Source organism: Desmodus rotundus, chromosome 10 (assembly GCF_022682495.2).
Source record: "Desmodus rotundus isolate HL8 chromosome 10, HLdesRot8A.1, whole genome shotgun sequence".
Lineage (NCBI taxonomy): Eukaryota > Metazoa > Chordata > Mammalia > Chiroptera > Phyllostomidae > Desmodus > Desmodus rotundus.
Genome location: NC_071396.1, coordinates 72570870 through 72589895, shown reverse-complemented (window position 1 = coordinate 72589895; position 19026 = coordinate 72570870). Strand labels below are relative to the sequence as shown.

The following is a 19026-nucleotide window of genomic DNA, read 5'->3' as shown; positions in this document are numbered from 1 at the left end:
TGAAAATATCAAGTCAATGAGATAAAGAAATAACCAAGGTCTCAGTCCCTTTTCCCTACCAAATACTATGTTAAGCAATATCCACATTATTCTAGATACTTCCAGGCATTGCCTTGAATGTTGTTATCTTTTTTTTTTTTTTTTGTCCCTGATACTTTATTGGTCACCTCTAGGCCTGTGCCTGGTTGGCGGCTCTAGGGATGGGTCACCATTCACCACTCAGCTAGGAATATGAAAAGACCTAGGACTAATCCTTTCCTGTCACAGACTGTGGAATATGAAGGCGCAGATCTGGCCTTTCCTGGACCAGCACAGGGCACTCAGGTAGGGGCCAAGAGCCCAAACTTGGTGCCTGTTTCTCAACCTAGTTGTGTTTGGAGAAGTATTCCTTGCTGTCATCCAAGTTGGGCTTGATCGTGTCACTGCCTGGCTTCCAACCAGTGGGACAGACTTCCTCATGCTCATCTGTGTACTGAAAGGCCCGGACCAGCCAGAGAGCCTCATCCACGGAGCTCCCCACAGGCAAATCATCGACAGGGACCTGGCGAAGGACACCCTTGCCATCGATGATAAAGAGGCCCCTGTAGGCAATCCCCTTACCTTGCTTCAGCACACCATAATCATGGGACAAGCTTCTGGTTACATTAGCTAGCAGGGGGATATTCAGAGGGCCCAAGCCTCCCTCCTTTCGGGGGGCTGTTAATCCAAGCCAGGTAGATGAGCTGGAGTCTACAGAGACCCTCAGCACCTGGCATCCCAACTTGCAGAAGTCCTCGGTATGCTCACTGAAAGCGATAATGTCCATGGGGCAACAAAAGTGAAGTCCAATGGGTAGAAAAAGAGGACCACGTATTTCCCTCTGTAGTCTGAGAGCCTCACCTCCTTGAAGGCACCATCCACCACAGAGGGGGCCTGGAAGTCCAGGGCAGGCTTTCCGATGTGAGCGTTTCCAGAGGCCGTGACTGAAAGCTGCGTGGGGAAGGGTAGGACGCACAGAGAAGCAGACTAGCTGACTCACATTCTCAGAGACTGTTATCTTTAATTATATAAATAATATCCTGACTTTTTTACTTGATGTCTTGGAAGAGGATAACAGAGGGGTGCCCCCCCGCCCCCCCACAGACAAATATATAAATCACAGCTCAAAGTTTTAGGGAGTACTAAATAAATATTCCAGGAGTATTGTGATTCTTTTATTACTTTTCCTAGACCGAAATTTGGGACTCATGATGAAGTACAATTACAATATTCACTTGCCTACCAATGTACCCAAACACATTGATCTCACACACACACACAAATAATAATAGGAATAAAGCAAGGAGAATTCCTAAACAGAAGGCCTCTGAGCAGATGATGTGTGGATGTTACTCCTTCTCCCTCAATGCAGATATGCATTTCGATATATTAGAAAAGGTCATATTGACCTTGCTGCACCATGCTTAGGAAAATTGGTCATAATCTATTATCACCTTTGATTCCTGTAAGAAGAAAAAGATATTACCATGTGGTTCCAGAAGTGTCATAATCCATTTGGGGAATTTGCTAAGGGTTTCCCACTAACAGTAGTTAAGTATACTATTTGAAAGTGCCAAGAAGGGGTTTAAGCCAATAAACATAACCATTTCCTGCTTCCATATTCATTAGATAATTCGTACCATTAGCACCAGAGGAAATTGTCATACTAGGGCAATACTTACATAACATTAAAGAGCCAGAATCATAAACCTCTCTGCAGTTTTTTCCTTATGGTACCAAATCAGTAGATAATTTACTTTATTATAACTTTTCAATTACTTGTGTTAGTATTTCATAGTACAAAAAATGACTACTTCAATGAAATATATTTGTGTGTCAGGATAATAGATGAAAAGTCACAAAAAATAAGGAAAAGTTTTATCTCTGTTGTTTCTGCTTATTTTTCTTTTGGTTGTAGAAAATCTATGCAAATCCTAGTCCATTCATATTCCCAATCCTTAGGTTATTCATTCACCCTTTTGTAGCTAGGCTCAAACCTTAAACCCTTCCTTCCCCATTCTCACACTCACATGGTACTGGGAACCTGAAGCAATCACAAAAGAACCTCTACAAGTTTCCCCCACCACATCTCATCGACCAGTGTTGGTGCCTATATACTCTGTTTTACCTCCTCTTTCTGTAGAGAAATTCTCCATGCTCCAAGCAGATGCCAACTCCTTCACAGAAGCACTATATCTCACGACAGACTATTGCCTAGTCAGTCATATCGCCAGCTACCGAATTTCCCCACCTACCCTTTTCTGGGAAAAAAATCCTCAAGACTTATTTAAACTCATGGTCTTCAACTGCTCTTCTCCCTTCTTTCTCTTTTGAACAACTACCTAATCAAGCTTGACTCATCAGCATTCCAATAAAACCGCACTTCTCAACTCATCAATAACCACCATGTTGCAAATCTATGGTGGATTTGCACAGGATATTCTTTCTTTTAAAACTACTTGGAAAGGTAGGAACCTCAGTGCACATTTGAAAGGACTATAGACATCCAAGTGAGATGTAGAAAGTCACAAGAGAACATTACTTGCACCCTAATGAGGAGGAAAAGCTAGATAATCTACAAATTCATAACTTTACTGGAGCCCATTAAAAAGCTGTTTGCAAGGCAACCAGATGAACTGAATACCAGACTAAAGAGCCTTTGTGAGGGGAGGTGTGTGGAGTAATGCACTCTGGCAGAGCACAAGAGGAAGAGCCTCCATCATCAGAGTGGGTTAGAAGCAAGTAGATATAATATTAACAAGTTCTTAAAGACCAAGTGAGGGCTAGCATTCCTCAAACCCTCAGACACAAGCTGAGACTGCACTCACTGTGAGCTGTTTTCTTCTGACCCCCACCTGGTACTCACAAGAGAGATCAGGGCCAGGGAAAAACTGAGAGAGAGCCCTGGTGGGGCACAAACAAAACCCCATCTTCTTTCCTACACTTTTCTTTCATAGGCACCAATAGCTTCAAGGTGCCAGAGGAAGGGCAGAAATCCCTTGCACATTTCAAGCCCAGGCAAAGGTAAACCACAGTCAATGGATAGAAGCAAAAACTACCTGTCTTGTGTGGTGGAAGGGATTTGATAATCCTCTGGCTCATCCTTTACCACCTACATTACACCTAGTCATAAGCAAAATCAGCCTACCACTGGGGAGAAATAGAAAACTCTCATGTCAGTTATTCCAAGAAAAGATACATTGCTTCAGAGGAAAGAGTAGAAGCAAAGAAGACCTATTCTTGAGGAAGGGACAAGAAATCTGCTTAGGCCCAGGATCTTACAGAGGTCTGCACAAACTCTTTCCTAAGTAAGACCATCATGCACCCACTCTGTTCCCATAGATACAAGGCAGGGTGTGGTTGCCATGCTGAGGAAGCACAGAAACACTGAGCAACTGTCACCCTCGAGACCCAGAAGCACATAGCCAACCTGATACGGGAACAAGAGAATCAAAAGCATCTAGTTGCTCTCACGACAAATCCAACACTGAATAACACTCAAATCAGTATACTGTTGGGCAAAGAGCTAGAATGTGGAGAAAGCCCTCCTCTGTTGCTCAGGAATTTAGAAATCAAAACTGAGAGTGAAAAAGAACCACTGAGCACACCTCTCCCTCCAGCACCTCAGGCTCCACACTAAACACAAGTTAGCAGGACACTACTGCAGAAGAAATGTGAGGTCAGCAGCTATCTACAGTATAGCAACTATAGCAACAATAGAGCCCAAACCCAGATCAATTACTGACTTGATTAATCTAATATTCCATATTCATAGCCTGAGAGAAGGTGAGATATGCCTATTTCAAGATATAAATATTTCATATTTAAGTTTATACTTTTCTTCTATATATAATGTCCAAGTCAATAAAAAATGGAGAAATATACCAAAAGCAAGAGAAAATAGCTCATCATCAAGGCATAAGGCAGTCAACAGATACAGACATAAAGATGACTTTCATGTTGGAACTGGCAAAGAAGTTAAAGCATAATGAAAAAATAAAATAATTAAAATAATGATAAATATATCAAAGAATCTAGTGGAAAAGATTGCCAACATGCATGAACAGAGGGAAAAATGCAGCAGATATATGGAAACTATTAAACAATCAAATTTAAAACTACAAAAAAACATAATAGAGATGAAGAATACCTTTGATGGACTTAACAGTAAACACAGCAAAAGCAAGAGTCAATTAACTTAAATACAATACAAAGTAAAAACCTGAAGTATTAAGAGAGAAAAACAAGAAGAATGAATAAAACAACAGAGAATCCATGCACCATGAGACTATAAATAGTCTAATATATTATAATGGAAAATTTATAAGGAGAAGGGAGAGAACAAAAAAGAAATAACTGAAAGGTAATGCCTGAGAAATTAACTACAGTCCTGGGAATCTCAAGAAAAGCTGGATAAATATTGTACACATGAACACACACTTTTCTAGACACATCGCAATCAAACTGTTGGAAACAAAAACAAAAAGAAAATCTGAAGAGTGCTATGAGATGGGAGAAGAAACAGCACATACAAAGGAACAAGTGAACTACTTAGAAGGCATATCTCTACCAAAATTATACAAGCTCGAAGATAAATAATTGACACCTTAATGGACTGAAAGAAAAAAATCAGCCTATAATTTTACAGTCATCAAAAATATCTTTCATAACTGGAGGTTAAAGAAAGACTTACAGACCAACAAAAACTTAGACTTTCTATGAAACATAATTTAAAGGAATTTCTCCACGCAGGAATAGGATACTAGATGTAAACAGGTCTACACAAAGAAATAAAAAGTGCCAGAATAATGAAGTGAGTAAAAGTGAGTGAATGTACATTTTTGCAACTGTACATGCACTGGTATAAACCATATTCTGAACTATAAAACATATTTCAACAAATTTTAAAAACTTGACATTATACCAAGTAGGTTCCTTAAATATAATGGAATTTAGAAGCTAAAAATCAATAACAGAATAATATCTCAAAAATCCCCCAAATTTTGGAAACAACATGTTTTTAACTAACCCATAGGCTAAAAAACAAACCCACAAGAAAAATAGAAAATATTCTGAAAGAATTTAAAATGATAGTACAGCATATCAAAACATGATCAATCAAACTAAGGCAGCACTTAGAAAGAAATGCTGATCCTAGAAAAGAAAGATCTCAAATCAGTGATCTAAGTTTCCAACCTAAAAAAAGAGGAGTAAATTAAATCTAAAACAAGAATAATAAAATTAAAATAAGTCAAGACTCACTTAATAGAAGATAGAAAACAATAGAGATAATCAAAGAAAATTAAATTTGGTTCTTTGATACAAATATTATTTATGAATAATCTATAGTGATACTTTTTAAAGAAAAACAGAAAACATGAATTAATATCAGAAGTGAAAAAGGAATAACACTATATATAAAACATATATTAAAAGAATAATAGGAAATTTTATAAATAACTCCATGCTATTAAATTTGATAAACTAGATTAAATGGACTGACTCACTAAAAGATGCAAACTGCCAAAGCTCAAGCTTTGACTATTAAAATTTAATTCATAATTTAAATCTTTCCCACAGAGAAAACACCAAGATGGCTTCACTGATGAGTGCTACTAAACAGTTAAAGATGACATGACAAAATACACATAATTCCAGAAAATAAAAGACAAAATACTTCCCCACTTATCTACTGAGGCAAGCATTAACCAGCCATAGAATCCAGATAAAGACACTTGGGGAAAGAGGAGAAAAGAAATCAGCATACCATCCCCCATGAAAGTAGATGCAAATGTTTCAACTAATTAGCAAATCTAATCCAGCAATGTACAAAAATGATAATACATCATGACCAGGTAGTTTTATCCCAGAATGCAAGGTTGGTTCAACATTTAAAAATCATTCAATGTAGTATCCTATGTCAACAGAATATCGAAAAAGAACTATAAGATCATCTCAAAAGATGCATAAAAAGCTTTTGAAAAAACATAATATCCATTTATAATAAAATCTCTCAGCAAGCTAGAAATAAAAGGAACTGCTTCAACCTAATAAGGACATCTTTGGAAAAACTACAATAAACATAATATTTAATGATGTTAAGTCTGAATAATTCCCTTTGCACCCCTCCAAAAAAATCAGAAATAGGACAATGATATTTAACAAATATATATGCTTCAATCATTTCTATTCAACATAAGACTGAAAGTCTTAGTCAGCACAATTAGTAAAGAGAGAGAAATAAAGACATCCAAATTAGAAAGGACAAAACAAAATCATCTTTACCACAGACAATACTATTGTCTACTTAAAAAAAACTCAAAGAAAATAACAAAATATATAATATATAGTAATAAACATTTGGAATTTGAAAAAAGCTGTCCATAATAGCTTTAAAAACATGAACTAATTAAGTATAAATCTAACAAAATACATGTGAAATCTTTATCTGAAAACTAGAAAACATTGATGAAAGATATCAAAACAAGTCTTCATAAATAGTAAAATATACATGTTCATGAAGTGGTAGACTCAATATAATAAAGATGTCAGTTCTTTCATAATTTATTGAGAAATAAAATAAAATTCTAGTCCAAATTCAAGCAGGTTTTTGAAGAAAACAAAAGCTGATTTTATAATGTATTGAAAAAGCAAAAGAACTGGAGCAATTTTGAAAAATAAAACGAAGCTGGAGGTCTCGAACTAGTTGGTTTAAGACTAAGTAGGAAGGAATTGTGAAAAGCAATGTGGTATTGGAAAATGCATAGACATATAGATAACTGCAACAAAAAAGAGAGCTCAGAAATAGATATTACACTCACTTGTCTTTCCTGCTTCTTCACTGGCTACTCACTCTTCTTTGCTGATTTTATCCCTGGCCGCTTGATACTGAAGTGTCTTCAGAGTGCAGTCCTGGACTTTTCTAGCGATAACCAGTTATTTAGGGATTACAATCTATCTCATGTTTTAAATATCACATACGTGCCTCTTATCCCTCCCCTGCACTTCATAATTCTCTGCCCAATGACCTATTATAGATTTAGAGTTGGTTGCCCAATAAGTATCTCAAATTTAGTATCTCCTTAAAAAATCCTACTTTTCTTTTCCCCAAAATCTGCATCCTATAGACGTCCCCATTTCAGGTCATGGGAGCTACTTCCATCCAATTGCCTACAGAAATAAATTTAGAGTAATCTCTTATTCTTCATTTATTCTCAAGGGTTACATCCAATCTATCAGCCTGTTACAAAAATGTAATAGCCACGATTCAATTCCTTCTTACAGCTTCTATTGCTATCACTTATCAAAGTCACTATCATGTACTGGTTTCCCTGTTTCTTCTCTCCCTTGTTCCAATTCTGCCAATATGTTCCCCACAGAGCAAGAATGATCTTATTAAAATTTAATTCACAGCATTTCCTTCTTTTGCTCATAACCCTCCAATGACTTTTCGTTTCACTCAGAGCAAAATGCAAGGTTTCTAAAATGTCCTTTCATTTCCTACCCAAGTTAGGACACTATTTATCTCTTTGAACTCATTTATTAACAATCTTGTGCTTGCTCTCACTGTTCCAGTCACTCTGACCTTCTGCTGCTCTGGGATCCAGACAGGCATCTTTCCTCTCCAGGCCCTCGCACTGTGATTCCCTGTGCAGAGAATACTCTGCTCAAAGATAATGACTCACTCCCTGAACTTCTAAAGTGTGCTTAAACATCATCTTTTCAGTTAGGTCTTCCAAGATCTCCATAACATTTTTCACTTTCCATTCTGTCTTAGTCAATTCAGATTGCTGCAACAAAATACATCATAGACTGAGTGGCATTAAAAAAAAAAATTTTCTTCTCACGTTCTGAAGATTGGGAAGTCTAATATCAAGATGCCAACTGTTTGGGTTCCTGGTAAGAATCCTCTTCCTAGCTTTCAGATGGCCCCCTTTTTTCTGCACCCTAAATTGCAGGGGAAGTGAAAGGGTGTGGGAGAGAGAGAGAGAAACTCTTGTCTCTCTTCCTCTTTGTATAAGGACACAAATCCCATTCCATCATGGGACTCCATTCTCATCTAAATCTAATTACCTCTCAAAGATCCCACCTCCAAATACCCTCATATTAGGGATTAAGGCTCAACATACAAATTTAGGGGGGAAGATAAACATTATCTTATTTATGTTCATAATACTTAATGAACTATATGTTTTATTTATAAATATATATATAATACATATATGTACAATACAAACATACATATAAACCTTTAATTGTTAGTCTCACTTTGGTATTGTGTACACCCTATGTGGGCAGGAATATTTCATCTAATTTATCTATTGTAATATCTCTAGGCATTATAAAAGTGATTGGTTGTAAATAAATATTTGTGGAATAAATGACTAAACGATTCCAAGATTTTTCTCTATGATATATGAAGACACTCATGGAGATATATCAAATGGACTAGAAAATATAGTCTTCTATTTAACGAGTATTTAAGGAATGTTTAATGTTTAAAAATCCAGCTTGTTTCCACAATGCAAATGTGTGATTGATTTTTCCCTCATAGAAGTTCTAATTCATTGAAACAAATCCTTAATTGCTACTTTTCCTCCCATATAATACCACATGTATACAAATTTGACTGAATTGGGTTTTCTAACACAATTTTTTCCTTCACTAAATGTGTACTAGCTATGGAAAGAAAAGCACATTTTTCTTTTTGTATTTTTTTAACATTTTTTAAATTGTTGTTCAAGTACAATTGTCTCCATTTTCCTCCAACCACTCCCCCCACTCCAGCCATCTGCACTTCCCACCTTGACCCTGCCCCTCTTTGGTTTGGTCCCTGTGTCCTTTATACATGTTCCTGAAAACTCTTCCCCCTCCCCCCCGCTCTATCCCTTCCCACCCCACTCTGGTTACTGACAGTTCTTAATCTCAATGTCTCTGGTTATATTTTGCTTGCTTGTTTTGTCGATTTGGTTCCACTTATAGGTGAGATCATATGGTATTTGTCTTTCGTCACCTGGCTTATTTCACTTAGCATAATGCTCTCCAGTTCCAACCATGCTGTCACAAAGGGCAGGAGCTCCTTCTTTCTCTCTGCTGTGTAGAATTCCATTGTGTAAATGTGCCATAGTTTCTTGATCCACTCATTTACTGATGGGCATTTAGGTTGTTTAGAGCACTTGGCTATTGTAAATTGAGGAAAGCTCATCTTTCAAACAACTAAGGAAATTTCATGGTTTCATTGTCATATATTTAGTTAAAATAGGAAACAACTTGAGAGAAAGGTGCATAATATAGTAAAATATGGGAACTACTTATATATAACATATTACAGATTTATTAATATTAACAACTTACATTTTTATTTCTATTCTTCATCTTGTATTTTTTATTGGAAATGCAACCCCCCACCTCTATTTTTATGAGTTATCTTTAATATTAAAAGGGCTAAAATTGCCATTTAAAGTGTACAGTTTAAAAATTATATAATGAATTTCATTATATGAAATCCATTTCATTTATGAGAATTTATGCTTATAAGATAATTTTACAAGTTTTACAGTTCCCAAAAGAGTTGAGTTGGATCTATAATAAGCCAGAAATCTTATTAATTCTGTCAAATATTTTTGTCAACAAGAATAATATTAAATGATTTTTTAATGATTGAGGTCACTAACCAAACTGATTAAAATGTATCCCATGTGTGATAGTGAGCTAGCACTGTAGGGTCAAAGCCAAACAACACCCCTCGGCATCTCATCCTGAATTCTGGATTTGCAACACAGTATTTAATTAAAACATTCTACATGTGTGTTCATACAGGATGATCTTAAAATGCAAAAGAGCAATTTAAAGTACAAAAGGTGGGAGAGAACAAACTGGAACTCTGAACAAAATATTTATGTATTTTTAAAACTCAAAGCAACTTTCTACTTTAACTTCCTTTTAAACCAGAAGAGAATTTTTAAAATGTTTGGCTTTCAAATAATGTAGCTTTAAGCAATTTAACCATGAAAAGTAATATTACAAAAAATACCACTCTTTTGAGAACTTATTTTAGTATCCTTCTTTATAAATTTTGTTTGGCAAAGACATTTAGAAAATTTATTAGGTGACTTTTAAATTTATATTAATAAAAACAATACAAATTGTTTGCTATTATTTAAAGTTATTAATGATCACAATCAATAAATAACATTATAACTAAGTTTAAATATAATGAATATTTACATCCTCTCTTCCTCTGAGATTCTAAGACTTGCATGAAAATAATTACAAATATTAAGACTATTGGCCAATTATTTCTGACTCTGAGGAGGAAAACAAATTCATAAGCACACATTCTTAAAACATAACTAAATGTCAGGAGTTCCCAAAGGACCCTTGATGGAAACCGGACTCATTCTCTACTTGGTATATGTCAAGTATCAGTAAGCCTAATTAAAAGTGTAAAATAAAAATCTGAAAGAAGTAAGATACGGACAGCAAGAAACTTCAGTGAGAGTTGCCTAGGAAAAGTTCTGAATAAAATGTAAGTGACTAAATGACGTTAAAGTTCAACCAAGATAGTATTAAAGATGGAATCCTGACTTAAAATAGCATTCCTAACGTGTGTCATTCTACAATTTCAGCTCATTCCTCTTACTTAGGGGGTGCTAAATGGCTAAAGTCATCTTTTTAAAATTCAAAGCTACTCCATAGGGTTACATACTAAATTTTGATTAGTAAGATTCAGAAAAGGAATGTGTATAGTCCTCTGAGAGGTAAAGTAGGACCCAGTGAGAAGGTGCTATTTACATTGCAATGAACTTTCATGTCATATCTTCACACTATTTTTAATTGATTTTATTAGGGTGACATTGATCAGTTGAATTATATAGGTTTCAGGTGTACAATTCCATAAAACATCAGCTCTGTATTATATTGTATGCTCACCACCCCAAGTCAAGTCTCCTTCCATCACCTTTTATCCCCCCTTTACCCTCTCTTACCTGCCCCCACCCCTTTTTCCCTCTGGTAATCACCATACAGTTGTCTGTGTCTATGAGCTTTTTTCATCTTTTATTTTTCATTAATTTTTAAATTTTTGACACTATTACAGATGTCCCCCATTTTCTCCCCTTTGCCCCTCTCTACCCAGGACCAGCCCCAGTCTTGACTACGTTGTTGTCTGGGTCCATGGGCTCTGCACACATGCATGTATGTTCTTTGGCTAATCTCTTCCAGTTTCCTCATCCCCCTCCCCTCTGAAATCTGTAGGTCTGTTCCTTGTATCCATGCCTCTGGTCCTATTTTGTTTGTCACCTTCAAACTTTTGATATATATTGCAAGCTGGGAGATTGAGTTCTCTCCTATCTCTAAGGTTAAATGTTCCACTAATCCAAAATATCCTTCTTAACAGTGCCTTTGCCTTCTCATTCAAGTACCATTCTATGCATTGTCTCCTACAACCTAGCCAACAGTTTAAAATCCTTGTCACTTCCTAAGGAGCTTAAGTTGACACTCCCAAGACCCTAGCTTTCTCACTCAAATATTTCTGAGTGATAGTTAAAATTCAAAGATATATCAAGAGAATGGAATATCAAGAAACACGAAAACCATGTGTTTGGAGTGTAATTATTCATGTCTGCCCTTTACTTATCTGGTAAGAATCCATCAGACCCTTTCAGAAGCTCCATTTCCCATTTCTTGCCATTCTAATAAAAGCTGTATTATTATAAAAGAATGAATATTAACATATGTTGTTAAACAATTTTTACCCCTCATCCCACACAGACAAAAAAAAGATCATGCTGCTAGCACCATAGCAATAGATAATAATTATCCAATTATCTTATTTACTGGAAATTTTTTCCCCTTTAATCAAAGAAGAAAGGTGGGTTGTACAAATTTGCAATAGACCGATGAACTCAACTTTGGTTAATGTGAGAAACATAAATACTCTCTAAAATATGTGAACATGTGGCAAGCTTGTAGTTCGATGTTAATGCTATACTTTTATTTGGTTTCTTATCATGTCTGTGCTTTGTTTGGCTCCCAGAAGAGATTTATTATAGAAGACCAGTTTATTCCATTATCATCAATAGACTAAAATCTGACATTTAATCCATCAAACCCCTCTGCTCACCAGAGAAAGGTTTGCAAAGGCTTTCCCAGTGAGGTGGTTAAATCAAGAATCCTAGACTGATTTACTTAAATTGAAATAATTCCACCGTTATGAACAGACCAGAGGAAGTAAAAAAAAAATTCAACCACTCTGTATAAATTAACAGATTCCTGACCTTGGTTAAAATCAAATAAATTAATGAGTAGAGAGTCCTCTATTTCTCAGCTGGGGAAGAAAAAGTCATTGAGTTACTAAACAGAAATGTATCACTGCTCGGGAGTTTTCAGGTCCTCATTAGAGAAAAAAGAAGTTGGTTTTGCCATGAGAACCCTGATGTCACTTTTCACCACAATCCTCCAAAATGACCCGATTCTTCCCTCACCTGTGTGTTGGCCCTCTACCTGACATTTATTTTATTTCTTTATGATTTTGGCTCTGCCGTGTCTCTACTGGTTCTTTCCCCCACCCCATCATGAAAAAATAAATTCATTGCAATTCTCTCCTGCCCACTTTCCAGCTGGCTCCTTCCTTATTTTGATCTCAGATGCTAAAAGGTGCTAATACACGCACAAACACATACACATACAAACAAGTTCGTGCACACACACACAGCCCCCAAAATGATTTGATCCAAATGCAGGTGGTTTCTTTCAGTGAAAGATATTTGGCCCCAGATACCAGGTAAGTTTTTATTGTGACAAATAATAAAGGAGGTAATTTATTATTGTGTTAAAACAAAAATCTGTTCTAGAAATTGACACAGATTTGTCTGTTTACTTCATAAAGCAGTATTTATATTCTCTACTCCTGACAACTTTCAGAAAGGCTTGAGGGACTAACCTAAATACAATAGAGCACTTACACAGTGTTGAAGTTCCACATACTGCACCTTGTTACTAAAAATAGCACTATAATATGAACAACAATAATAATATATATCATGAAGCTTTTGACTTGGATAAATATGTATTATAGTGTCTTGCTCTTGTATTCTTTATATATTTTGATGCACATTCAAGTCTGCAGGACAAATGAAAATTTTAACCACACACTGACATGAATATGACTTAAAACAAAAGAGTATAAAGGAGAGGGAGGGACGAATAGGTAAAACACAAAGGATCTTACGGCAATGAAATTACTCTTCATGATACTACAAAATTATACATTTCTCAAAATCCACACAACACCAAGAATGAGCCCAAATGTAAATTGTGGACTGGGTAATAATGACGTCAGTGTAGGCCCACCAGCTAACAAAGGTGGCTCTTTAGTGGGGGAGCTTGATAGTGAAAGAGGCAGAGATTGTATAAGAACTCTCCATACTTCAGCTTAATTTTTCTGTGAGCCTAAACTGCACTGAAAAAAAATAAAGTCTATTTAAAATGGTAAAAAAAAAAAAAATGAGGCCTTGGCCAAGAAATGAAATGTGATAAAGAAAAAAGCACCTATCAAGGGGGAGGGTAGAGGTGGGGGAGGGAGGTGGGACTGGCTGGGGTGGGGTGGAGGGAAGGGGAGAAAATGCAGACAATTGGAACTGAATAAAAATAAATAAATTAATTTTTAAAAATAAATAAATAAATAAATAAAAGCAGTAATAGAAAAAAATAGTATAAATTATAAATTAATGGAAGTGATTAAAATAAGTGATATTTTTACTCTATATCCATTGTCTGCCCAGCCACCTACCATGAAAAGTATGATGCATTTTCCTTTTACACCTTTTTCTATGCACATTAAAGGTTGTCTATTTATCAAAAAAAAAAAAAAAAAGAAAAAGAAAAAAGCATAACAGCATGGAAAAAGAAGGTGTGTGTTTAATCATTTCCCTGTATTGAGAAGTATGCACATTAAGTCCAGTTTTAAACAGAGGAACATTATTTGAGTTAATGCAAATGTACAGATGGATGCTTATTTCTAAATGAGTTTCTATACCTTTGTGTTCTTCCATACTCTGGTTTATTACTTAAGTGAGAAGAGTTTCCTGGTGCCCCTTAAGTGACTTCCTTCTATTATAGAACATTAGTGATCATAAAACCTCAGAGCAAACAAAGATGAAAAACAACAATAGAAAAAACCTTCTAGTCAATTACTAACCCCTGAGGTTTAGATAATTTGCATATGGCCAACCACAGGAAGAAATTAACAGCACTACCTCAGGAACATTCACAGAAAGGGGTTTTTTCACTACAGAGAATAAGAACTAAAGATCCATAGAGGCCCCCAGGGCATTGTTCCCACCTCACTGGCAAAGCTGTCTGCTCACCAGGCTTTCCAAGGAAGATGCATTGCAGAGGCTCTGAGAAGGAGTCTCTCAAATCTGGTGGTCAGGGAAGGCCAGGGCAGCCAGGAGACAATAAGTGTGGGTAATTCAGAAAGCCAGGAAAGTATATGCTACTCCTTAAGTCCCTAACTTTAACATTCAAGTTAAATGTCCCTTCTTTGCCCATCCTCACCCTGGAAGAAGTTACTAGTCTCCTGGCCACCTCCTAACACTTCCCAGAGCTCTTCTAAGAGATCTTTGACAAGAAATGTTCTACTTATTGCCTGGTAAATAGTAACAATTAATAAATGTTTGCTGAGTAAATGAAAATACTTCAAGAAATATCACTTCTAGATTTTGTAATTCCTCTCTTATTTGAAATCAATAGCTAAATATGGGGTCTTTTTGTACTCAACATTGAAACCACTGCCACAAATATCAACTAAGTTTGTTAGGTTTAATGTTTCTAGGTGATAATTTTCTCTCCAAATTAAAATTTTTTCTCTTCCTCTAAGTCATCATTCTTCCCCAACTTTTAAAAAAAAGTCTTCTGGTTCTTCTTCTAAAATTAGTTAAAATCTAAAGGCTTATTTCATGAAATAACTTCATGTGAGCAAAGGAGTTTCACTCATCTGTTGGAGCCCAGAACCACCACACCATACTCAGGCTTTCAAATTCAATTAAACAAACACATTTCAATTCTTTGAATTCCATCTCTTATATCATCTTTTGGAAAGCTTTAATAAATTCAACAAAATAATTGCAATTTCTTCCTTTTAATGGTATTCAATATGTGTAAACCTACAAGTTTACCAAAAATAGTCTTAGAAAATTTATTAATACTTCTCATAATTTGCATTAATTTTCAAATACTTAGGACTCTCAGTGTTGAAGACAAAGAAACAACGAGTGAAGCATCACACTGAACTTATATATCACCCACTGACTTTTACAATTTAGCTTCAAATCTGCTCGAGATACAAATGCAGTAGGTGGCATGAAGTTAATCCCCTTTTATTCTAATTTTCAGAAATACCACGTATGATCAAATGTTGAGTGCATTTGAAGGTCACAAATTCAAACCAGAGATGATCTACTTTAAAGATAATCTAGGTACCCAAACCCAGGCAAGCAAAAGCAGAGATCAGCAAGGCATTGATCAAAGGAACCAGATGTAGCTTTACCATGTTTCAATTCAATGCTCAGTGGGTAGATAGGTAGAAAGCTAGAAAGAGGTATATAGATAGATCTGTTGAATATAAGAACAAAAAGTTAAGTAAAAACTGACTAGTATGGTAATAAAAGTTATTTACTCTGATTTTTTTTATTAAAACTAAGATCAGAATAGCAAATATTCTGTGAATTTTGGGGTGTAGCATGCACATAATTATAGAGACTATTAAAAGACTTTGAGCCTGCACCTCCCAGTTTCTTCCTCTTCCATCATACTAGTCTAGAAAGTATTGTAATAAGCTTCACCAATGTAGTGAAAGCTCCCCATCTTGTTCCTTTTAATATTGTTGCAGTGCATATAAATAAAGGCAAGGAACGAAATCATTATTTTTGAGTAAAATGCTAAGCACATTAATTTGCAAGTCTTACTAGTATCTCTTCTAGAAAATCACAAGTAGCATAAGTAGCGTGTGTGTGAAATGTGAAATTGTCATAGTAAAACTGCAGAGCCTTCCTTAGTCTCTATCTGCCTCATACAGGGGTAGTTTCTAGTATTTTTATGGCAATGACTAAAAATAACATTCTTGAGTGATTTTTACACAACATAGTTTCAAAGCCTCTTATTTCTGCCAACAAAACTGTATTAAGTAAGCCAGCTAGGCCAATTCTTACCTCACTGGCTAGGTTGACTATTAAAGAAAAATTAGGTGTATGGCAAGGGCTTTAAGGGAATCAAAATATAATTCAAATACCTGTATCTACTGATTTGATGTAAAATGTCAGTTTTTTCTATTATTATCTGACAAGGGTTTAATATTCAAAATATAAAGAAGTCATACAACTAAACAGCAAAAATATCAAACAATCTGATTAAAGAATGGGTAGAGGAACTGAATAGACATACTAAGAAGACATACAAATGGCCAACAGTTACATGAAAAGGTACTCAATATCATTAATTATTAAGGAAGAACAAATCACATTAGGGAAGACCACAATGAAATATCACCTCAGGCCGGTGAGAATGACTATCATCAAAATAACAAGAGATAACAAAGGTTGGGAAGGGTGCAGAAGAAAGGGAACATTTGTGCCCTGTTGGTGGGAATGCAAATTGGTATGGTTACTATGGAAATCATTATGGAGGTTCCTTAATAAAACTAAAAATAAAACTGCCCTTTTCTTTACTTCTCTAAGAGCAAAAACTGGACCAAAACCCTACATCTATTCCCTGCATGGTGTTTGGGAGCATAGGCCTTGACTATTAACATTGTAGATTATCTGAATTACCTAATAGTATCACTTGTAGCTTTAAAAAATACATTTTTAAAAAGACAAAATAAAAAAGGTCACTTTCTCTAACTTCGGAGCGGGGGGGAATCTCTGAAATAAATGAAGGCAAATATTTTACTCAAGGTCTTTCATAATTTGTATCAGCCTCACTTCCTTCTTCTGCTATACCCTAGATCCCAGCTCCAGTAAGTTACAAACAGAGGTCAGAATCCTCTGCAGAGGGAGGTCTCGCTCTCTGTGTTTCAGGGTTGGCTACGGGTTATATACAGCCACCTCTGCTGATACGCAGAACACTACAAAGACCTAACTGCCACTCTGTCTCTCAGTGGAAGACAGTAGGCACTTACTGAATATGAGTTTTACTAAACAAGAGTCATTCAGACAGAGTGCTATATCTTATTTTTATTACTTTGAGTGCATTTTATAAGATAGAAAACATCACTCATATTCAGTGTAAGTATGAGTGAAGCAGCAGCACCAAGACTTCCTTTTCTATTAGCACCTGGTCCCACCAAGTGATCAAGGCACTTAAAGTGCAATGTTAGGACTGGTTAACCTCCAGAAGACATCTCAGCAAATGCCCATTCTACCAGGCCCCAAGCCTCATTCTGAGCATGCTGCTACAGAACTCAAACACAACAGGATGTCCCTGAGAGGTCCCTAGAACATGCTGCTTACTCCCTGGAGCCATCTGTCACTGAGCCTTGCTAGGTCCTCTGTATTCTAGAAGAATTTCCTTCTCCAATAATGTTAGTTTCCCTGCATCCAGTACTAGTTTAGACTTCAAATTTATACTGTCAGTTAAACCACATAGAAATGTTGGCTAAAATGTGACCAAAAAGCCCTGACTGGTGTGGCTTGGTGATTGAGTGCCTGCCTGCAAATCAAAGGGGTGCCAATTCAATTCCCAGTCTAGGGCAGAGGCCTGGGTTGTGGGCTGGGTCCCCAGTAGGGGGCATGTGAGAGGCAACCACACATTGGTGTTTCTCTCCCTCTCTTTCTTCCTCCCTTCCCCTCTCTAAAAATAAATAAATATGGATCTCTAAAAATAAATATGGAAGAGAGAAAGGAAATCAAATCTCTAGGTGCCAGAAATTAAATGGGAACTCAAAGAGTGTATTGATCTATTGGGGGTATGGGAGCTATGGAAATACTGGCTCTAAATTAGCCCTCAGCCCCTGGGGATAACTTGGGGTAAACGCATGGGCTCCTGGAGAGGCAGGTAGCGACACTTACATTCCCCATATATATTGGAAGGGCAAACTCTTCTATGAAGAGAGAAGAGGATCTTGGAAACCCTCTTACTGATCATCTTCCAGAGAAACGTACAAAAACTATTTCTACTCGTGGCTGTAAGTTTTAATTGTATTATCAGAAACAAAACTCCAAATCTGCAATTTATGTAAGTATTGGGGAGGATTTAGATATCTAGGTGGTATAGTTCAGATGTCAACACAGATACCCCTACCAATTTAATGAGAATTCCTTGAAAATGAAACAAAGGCAATACTATTACTGGAAATGAGTTCCATAATCCAAGGTGCATTAATTCCCAGAGTTGAGCGAACACCACCACTGAAGAAGTGTTTTCAAATAAAAAAGAAGAAAGGTATAAAACAGGAAGAAAATGAACACTCAGGAGTAGTATATCACAGACAACAAAAAATAAAAAGAGAAAGGATTAGCACCATCAACAATTTGATTCAACAGAGCAATCTTAAAGTTTAAAATGTTTAGAAAATTGACAACACTATAAAAATTTGACTGAACAATAACATATAAATTGAGATGATAGTAAAAGGTAGCCAAAAATTCCATTTAAAATGAAAAACACATCTTGAAGTAATTTGTACATCAAAGAATGAAATCATAATGTAAATTATAGTCTACTGAGAATTAAATGACAATGAAAACACTATGTATCAAAACCATAAGTACAGCCAAACCAGTACTTCAAGTAAGATATGTTGCTTAAACACAAGTATTGGGGAAAAAAATGAACTAAGCACTCAACACAAAAAGCCAGATAATAACAAAATAAGCCCTAAATGAGTGGAAGTAAAAAAAATTATCAGGATTTGATGAAATAGAAAACAAAAAACAAAACAAAAAGATATAAAATAAGGAAAACTTTTAAAATAAAAAAGACTAAGAAATATAGAGATACCTATGAGAT

At 35.8% G+C, this 19026-nt stretch overlaps 1 pseudogene; it reads right to left on the bottom strand.

Annotated features, from left to right (window-relative positions):
* Positions 1 to 364: 364 nt before the first annotated feature.
* The window catches only part of LOC112322593 (peroxiredoxin-2 pseudogene), a 42849-nt pseudogene continuing 24187 nt past the window's right edge, over positions 365 to 19026 (bottom strand).